This window comes from Gordionus sp. m RMFG-2023, chromosome 4 (assembly GCF_954871325.1).
Source record: "Gordionus sp. m RMFG-2023 chromosome 4, tfGorSpeb1-WG-v2, whole genome shotgun sequence".
NCBI classification, from domain to species: Eukaryota; Metazoa; Nematomorpha; class Gordioida; order Chordodea; family Parachordodidae; genus Gordionus; species Gordionus sp. m RMFG-2023.
The window spans coordinates 29439168-29448021 of record NC_088778.1 but is presented as its reverse complement, the minus strand read 5'-3'; the positions used below and the strand labels follow the sequence as shown (position 1 = coordinate 29448021).

Genomic DNA, 8854 nt, shown 5'->3' with positions numbered 1-8854 from the left:
AAAACCATGGGTTTCGGCAACCAAACCGTTTGAAAGGATACATATAGATTATGCAGGTCCGTTTTTTACAAAAAATTGGTTGATAATAGTCGATGCCTACAGCAAATTTCCAATTATTATTCCTGTTAAAAATATTACGACTAATGTTACTTTAAAAGAAATCTTTAAAACTATTTCGCTATACGGAATACCTGAAACTATAGTTACTGATAACGGCACTAACTTTACGAGTAACGATTTTGAAAAATTTTGCAACAATTTTGGTATTAAACATGTGCTTACATCTGCTTATCACCAGCAATCCAATGGCCAGGTTGAACGCATGGTTAGAACGTTCAAAACACATATGAAAAGGAATATTAAAATAGACCCAGATATCGCACTTAGCAAATTTTTACTTAATTACAGAAATACGCGTAATGATACTACAGGAGTTACACCATCACAGAGAATGTTTAATCGAGATATTAGAATTAAATGGGACTTATTAAAACCGATGGATGAGAAGGAGAATAAAATAAATGTTACTTTACCACGAAATAGAACTTTTAATGTAGGAGATTTTGTTTGGTATAAAATACAAGGTGATGATAAATGGTGCAAAGGTATTATCACACATAAAGAAAGTGATATGATGTTCCAAATTAAGACTGAGAAAGGTATTTTGAGGAGACATTTAGATCAAATAAGAATTAGAAACTGTTTTAACACAATTATTAACTATGACTCTAAGGATTCTTTTAAGGAGGGAAGTATGGACAAAAATATAAAAATTACTGATAATAACGATATAACACCTATCTCTAGACCTGTGCGAATTAAAAAAAAACCTGCTTATTTAAAAGACTATGTAACTTAAAATATAAAATAAATGTTAAATTGCATAAACTAAATTAAATATTAAAACGCTTATATTAAAACGCAAAAAATTAAAACGCTAAAAATATAACAATCTTATTGATTTATCATTCTTCATTTATTCTTATGATGAACTATTATTTCTTATTCGCAACTTATTTATGATAATAACAATTTCGGAAAAATGATAATAACAATTGAGTACTATCAAACAAGCTATGATTAATGGAGACAATTTACGATATGGATATCAAGCTTGTGATTAAACAAACCAACGTGCAAAATCGAATTGATCAAACCAACGATTGGGACAAGCCAACGTTATGATGATTTGTGATACAACTTGATTACCAAAACGATAAACCACTAGGACAACAAACTCTCTGTGACTTCTCCGATGAAATTATCAGAAGAGGGAGAATGTTGCATTATTCTAATTACAATATAAATTTTATTTTTTGTTATAATCTAATTTTATTTTATAAACGGCGTAACCTTACTTTTTTAATATTATTTTACTTTTTTGTATTTCGTTTTATATTCTAATTTATATTTTAGAAAATGTATATATACCTTTAGAAAAGAAAAAGAAATTAGTTAATAAAATATATTTTTTATTTGATAAAGTTAATAAAACATATTTATTATTTACCGGCACTTAATTCATGTTACTCTATTAGAAAATGTATATATACCTTTAGAAAAGAAAAAGAAATTAGTTAATAAAATATATTTTTTATTTGATAAAGTTAATAAACATATTTATTATTTACCGGCACTTAATTCATGTTACTCTACAATTTCTTGAAGTCAATATATTATCATATGAACGTTGCAAGCTGCTCGAGCTGCTAACCTTTTAGTAGTGCCCTTTAGGTGTGGTGGTTGCCAGATTAGCGCGCTATATTTTTTTGATAATAGCTAATAGCGTGATAGTTTTTTTACCAATTATTTATTTTTTTAGCATGCTCCTTATTTTGAAAGTAGTTCAAAAAACATAATGTAATTATAAACATGAAAATTTCAATATAATATCATAATTAATTATAATCATGATGAATTATTATTTAATTTTGAAATCTTTGAAGATCGCTGCTCAAAATATTTTTTAATATTAAAAATCTTCAAATTTTACTTTTTTCAGAGGTCTATTCTAAAAGACCGTTACTCAAAAATTTTTTTAAATGAATTTACGATGTTCAAACTTCAAAGATCCATGATCTAAAATCGTTGTTCATAATATTTAAAAATAAAAAATCTTCAAATTTCTCGTTCTTCGAATATATCGATCTTAAAAAATCGTTACTCAAAATTTTTTTAAAATAAAATCTATGATGTTCAGAGATCATTATCTAAAATCGTTGCTCAAAATATTTAAAAAATAAAAGATCTTCAAATTTTGCTATCTTCTAAGTTGCTTAAATTTATGAAATTTTTTAGCCACTACTTGGGTTTAAAAAAAATATCAATTAGCATCTATTTTTGGAAAATATACTTAGAAATAAAAAATTATATATCCCGCATTCTATTATGTCATAATATAATATATGTCACTTTCTATGTGACTTGTAAAATTTAACAGATGTAGTGACAATCTATTCTTTTGATGTATAAATTCATCAAGCGCCAAATTGAAAATTTAAATGGATAAAATTTATACTATCCAAAATTTAGAATCTTGGGATAGGTCTAATGCCTATTTTGGATTTAGTCCTGAAGAATTTTCAAATGGAATTGAAAACGCGAGCAAGGATTATATGAAAGATGTCTTAGATATTTTAGAGAGAACTTTAAAAGAAAAAGTATAGTTAAAATATATAAAATAAAATTTAATAATAATAAGTATCCTAAATATAAAGGCGAAATAGATCAGGGAATTTTAACATTAAAAAGGTATTTGTTTTATAATATTGATAGATGTATGCAGAAATTTCTTGAATATGTTACAAAAATATTTTTTGTCCCTCCTAATATAATAGAAGAAAAAATTGATATTAATTATAATGAAGACAAAAAAGTAGAAGAGCTGAATCAACAAATAGAAACTATTTTTGAAGAAATCAAACAGGTTGTCATATTTTACTTAATATATAACCTTATAAAAGGAAAAAATAAAAACTATAGTAATTCAACATTTACTCAAGAAAATTTTAATCATGGAGGAAGAATATAGAGAAATTGAATATAAATTAAAAGCAATAAGTTTGGATTCTAAATCATAGTTCAAGAATATTTTGTTATATAATTGTATAAATAAATTATATCCTTTATATATCATATTAATAACAAGAAATTATTTATTAAATTTTAATACTAAAATATTTGATAAATTTTTGTTACTTATAATAAGTTTATATTTAAAATAAATTGGGTTAAACCTTGACACTAGTTATTATAATAAAGAATGCCTTGTTATTTACAATAAAATGTAGTATTTAGCATAACCAACAACTAATATAACTTATGTTTTTGTTAGATCTTTGCACAGTTGCTTAGCCCAACCAATTAAACTTTGCCCTGCATGTCATAATTTTACAAAATGTCTGACCTAGATCTTAATTTTTTTGTACTCCAATACTAGCCAACATGTTTTTATAGCAGAGGCCGTGCACCCACATTTGGGGGTAAATAAGAAAATTATAGGCTAGGTGCCCCCAAGGGAGTTAATAATAGGCTAGATGCCCCAAATACCTTTTTTTTGTAGATTCACATTGTTTTTTAAAAACTAACCTTTTTTTGTAAATTCTAACATTGTTTTTTAAAACTAACCTTGTTTTTTGTAAAAATCTGCTTTTTGTAAATTCTAACATTGTTATATTAAAACCAACCTTGTTTTTTGTAATCAAACCTGTTTTTTGTAAATTCTAACATTGTTTTTTTTAAACTAAGTCTGTTTTTTTGTAAATTCTAACATTGTTTTTTTAAACTAAGTCTGTTTTTTTGTAAATTCTAACATTGTTTTATTAAAGCCAACCATTTTTTGTAATCAAACATGTTTTTTATAATTTCTAACATTGTTTTTTATAATTAATTCTGTTTCTTCTAAATTCTGACTTTTTTAAAAAAATTATGTCTTAAATCTAATTTTATAATATAATATATTGCGACAAACATGAATAAGCTTTATTAATATATATATTTTATAAATATAAGTAAAAGATATAATTTATAATCATTACATTAAAGATAATTTACACAAAATGTTTAAAATATTTTGGCAATGGAAATTACTGTTTTTCAATTTTTTGATAATCTTGATACAAACTGCTTTTTCTATATTTGAAAGATTTGAATGGCCCATGGGTTAATTTTCTGGTATAAAAAATATTCTCTTTAGATTCTTAAAAAATTTGTATAATTGTGGATACTTTCTCCTGTAAGGTTGGGGTTGCATGATGCTATGGATATGAGGTTGTAGTAGTATCTATAGATTTTAGAATATTTTTAATTTTATATTAGATTTGAGTTATTTTAATCTATTTTTTAAATATAGCGCATAAATATTAAATGATAGGAAACTTTAGATAACGTGATCTATCACTAATACCAAAAATAGGGGCACCTAGCTTTAGTGTATTTTATATCATTTTTTTTGCACTGTCAATTAAGGCTCTTTATTTCCCCTCTTAAAATACAAATAAAGTATGTTATAATTTATTTTAAAATTGTATTAATCAAAACAATACTTTGAAATTCAAAAAAAATATATCAAAATTTTAAATCCCAGGATAGCTTATTAAAGTTTTACAAATGTTTTAGATTTATAAGGATTTCCTGGTTTTTTATATAGAAATTGTCTAGCTCAAAATTGTTTATGTTCAAATTACCTTCTATTTTGCTTGTGCTGGCCCATTATAAATTTTTTTAATTTGCCTGTTCTGGCCAATAGACGAGGCTTATGCTAGACAATTATATTTCTTGTTTTATGTAGATTTATATTATTTTTTGATGAAAATATTATGAATAGTTTGTTTTTTATGATTCTTCTGGCTTAAGATTATATTGAGTGAGAATATTATTAAATTAATTTTTATTTCTTTTTTTGATATTGTTATTGAAATTAAGTAGGATTAAGTGAAAATAAGATATTGTTGTCATTCAAAAATTGATTCATACTTAGGTTGAAGGTAAAAAGTATATAAAATTTTACAATGAAAAGGGGAAAATATTAAAAAATTGATAATATAATTATAATTAAAATGTAGAAAATATTAATTATTATTATTGTGCTTTATATATTAAATATTAGGTATTTTAATAAATTTTAAAAAACTTTATTTTAGAAGATTAAAAAAGAATACTTTTATAGTCAGAAGGGCCAAAGGTTTGCAATGGATGGGTAAAAAAATTAATGGGTCTCACATTCCTGAAATAGTGATAGCCAATTCCTTTTCTTTATTAAAAACATGTTTTAAATGAATGCAATTCACTTCACATTGAACCAAGGACCCCGAGTGAACCATAACGAACCGTTAATCCTATAAATTGTTATATATATCCAAACCAATATAATTATTTTTTGAAGGAGTTAAAAGAACCTTTATAAAAACTGTTAAACCGGTTCAAACAGGTTCAAATAATTTGAATATCCAGAATTATATAAACTAGTTCTTATAGTACTGGCAATTCCCGCAACACAAGTTTCTGTAGAAAGGGCTATTCGAGGCTAAACAAAAAGGAATCCATTTATATTAGAAAATATATTACTTATACGTTCAAATAATATATTTAAAAATGAATTATTTTGAATCTTATATATTTTTTTATATAAAATTCATATAGATGCAGAAGATGGTGTTGCTTCAATAAAAAAAAATTTCTAACTGTAATGAACCTTTATAATTAGCTGAACTGAACCTTTATAAATTTCTTCTTACGAACCGTAAGCAAAACTTAACCATTTTAATTTTTTACATACTGAATCGTAACCAAACTGAACCATTATAAATAACGGTTTAGGTCCTTGCATTGAACAACAGATCTGAATCATATGTTGTGAAAGAGAAGAATGCTTACCCATTGTTACAACAAAATATTTTAATTTAAAATATATGTTTGTGAATATATGAGCTTTTATTTTGAAAATGAAACAAAAATTATTAATGTATTTCTTCAATCAAGAAGAATATTCACTATTCCAGCTACCAACCCTTCTTCCAAACAAGACTATCATAAATGGAGAATTCAGGGACAAAAGAGAACTTGCGTGAATCCAGAAAACTTGGATGATTATTCTTATATCATAATCAAGGATTTATTAATATTTTTTAGGAGATCTGGGTGATTATTCATCCTTTTTTAAATATTGTTTATAGGCCGATATAGTTAGATTTGTGCCAATATGATAAAATAAAATAGCTTCTTAATTTTTAAAAAAATTCCAGATATACAATTTAACTAAAAGTTAATGTAATGTAAATATGAAAATAAATAGTTGATAAATAATTTAATAAAATAAATCCCTAATTTTGTTTATTTTAAGCATTCTCCCATATTTTAATTTTTGTTCCTATTAATAAATAGTATGATAATTTATTTAAAAAGAAATCTTTTGTTTTATGCATTTCATTATGCAAGATTTTCTTATATTAAATTGAATATATTTTGATACCTTCCCATTTGCTTAAATGGGATTTTTTTTTAAATGGAATTTGCCAACTTCTAATTTGGCATCTTGTAAAATTGGCTCATGTATCTCTAAAATTTGTTGAGGTGTTCTACCAACCTGAGAAAGCACCCAGAAACCAACCATGTCAACACATTTTTAATTTTCCTGACCAGATAAAAAAGGGAAAAAAAATATATCCATGCATAAACTTAAATAACACTGCAAAGCTTTGTAAATAAACCAAAAAATTGGGACATCTTAATAATTCTAAAATTGGTTTCAGTCGTTTTTTTTTAAATATTAATATTTTGCAAATTTATAGTATTACTTTTGTTTTTTTTAATATGATCTAACAAATTTAATTAATATGCTTTAGAATTTGCTGCAAACTATCAGCTGATCGATTGCCTTGAATTTCATTCTTATTACAAATTTAGAATAAATTTATTTATAGAATAAACTTATTTATAGAATAAGAAACATATATTGATAATAAAGTTTTCTAGCACTTTCCCATTGTTTATATAATGCAACTATCCCTACATATGTTTTATGCCCCTAGATACAATTTTTGTCAATTATATGTTAATGATCAACAGGTTTACCAAAAGAATTTGGAGATATGATGGAGTGACCGGAACTAATTTTAAATTAATAGGATCACTTATAAAATAATTCTTGAAATGAAATGATTTATACATCTAATTTGAAGACATCCATGTATCTTTATATAAGAATTCTAATATCTTAAGAATACCTGATGAACACTAATTGATATGCACAATCGATAACCTTGAACATATGGAAAAATTAAAAGAATCATCTAGTTATTATAATTTTTAGGATACAAACTTATAGGGCTGTGATAATAAAAATATCGGATCGGAGCCGATATTTCGCATTTTCAAAAATATCGGATTGGGTTGATACCTGTAAAACCCGATCCGATCATTGTACTTTTTTTGATTTTATGTCATTTATTTATAAAATTTATTTTACATTATTATGATATTTCAAAAGATTTTATTTTTATTAAAATTGAAAAATTCTAAATCTTTATTTTATTTATTTTTAAAACAATGGAAATGCACAACACCCCCTAAATTTTATTTATTTAAATTGAAAATATGGAAACTAATAACAAATAATATAATTGAAATAGATAGTAATATAGATGACCTGCCATACTTGGAAGTAGTGTTGTTAAATGGCTCATTTTGAGCCGATTGGCTAACTCAATATTTTTGCCAGAAAAATATTGCCTAAGCCTCGAGATTTTGATAATATATGTCTAGAGTAGACCTTTGTTCCTTTTAAGAGTAAAATCTTCAGGCCTGGGTAATATTTTTCTGGATGAAGTATTGAAGCCGTTTTTAAAAATCGGCTCAAAACGAGTTGTTTAACAACACTACTTGTAAGAAATCAAGTAATATTTAAAAGAATCTTTATATCTAGTCGGTATTATAACATATTTTATCTTAGTATTGCTTGCTTAGTTGGATTATGATTGACTCATTTGTGGGTGGTATCTGATTATTTTCCACACCAACAAAAAGATTGGGTTTGTATGAACCACTATTTTAAAAATGAATTTTATGTGTGTTTATTTAGATAACTCTAACAACATTGATATTATATCCCCTGTGGAAATACTTGACTATTGGAGAATTAATGCTGAAAAGTATATAATTTTCTTGGCGCATCCTGCAACAAGTGTCCCATCTGTCTGTCTTCAGTATGGCAGGGGATATAGTTAGTCCACATCACATAAGCTTATTGAAAGTTTAGAGGTTCTCATATTTATTTAAGAAAATAATAAATTATAATTTTATATATTAAATATTACAATTATATAATTAATACCAACATATATATATTCAAAATAAATTGGATTATTTATTATTTTTTATTAAAATATAAATTATTTTAAATTAGTCTTATTGTATAAATAATATTTTAAAATAAAATTATATGCATAATTCGATTTTTTGCATAAAAAATATGGATTTTTAAATTACATTTGGTTCAAAGGGAGGTGGTAAAATATCAATATAAATAGCGGATCTGTTTTGAAACAATATTGAATCGGTGAAAAATATGTGACGCAGCCCTTTAAATAGGTCATATTGAATATCTGATTAATGATGGAAAATTCAAATTACGGAAATAATTATGCAAAATAAAAAAAATCATAAATTGATAAATGATGTTCTTAATATGAAATTTTTATTCCCACTATATCCTAAGTTGTTATTAGAGATTAGTAATATTTTTTTTTACTTGTTTAATACCCCCTATCACTTAATTTTAAGAGATAACTTTACTATTTTATTTTGTAACTAGTAAGGTAATATAGTAAATGTAGACTTAAATAAAAATAAATTGTTA

At 24.6% G+C, this 8854-nt stretch overlaps 1 long non-coding RNA gene across 2 annotated transcripts; it reads right to left on the bottom strand.

The window, feature by feature from the left end:
• Nucleotides 1-4067: 4067 nt before the first annotated feature.
• Nucleotides 4068-7018, bottom strand: LOC135928882 (uncharacterized). 2 transcript variants are annotated; one of them, XR_010572389.1, is made up of 4 exons: nucleotides 6928-7018; nucleotides 6795-6887; nucleotides 4227-4282; nucleotides 4068-4189 (listed from the first exon to the last, which is right to left on the bottom strand). It is a non-coding gene; the product is annotated as an uncharacterized LOC135928882 (long non-coding RNA). The 2 variants fall into 2 exon arrangements; XR_010572388.1 differs by having other exon boundaries at nucleotides 4068-4282.
• Between the last annotated feature and the right edge of the window lie 1836 nt (nucleotides 7019-8854).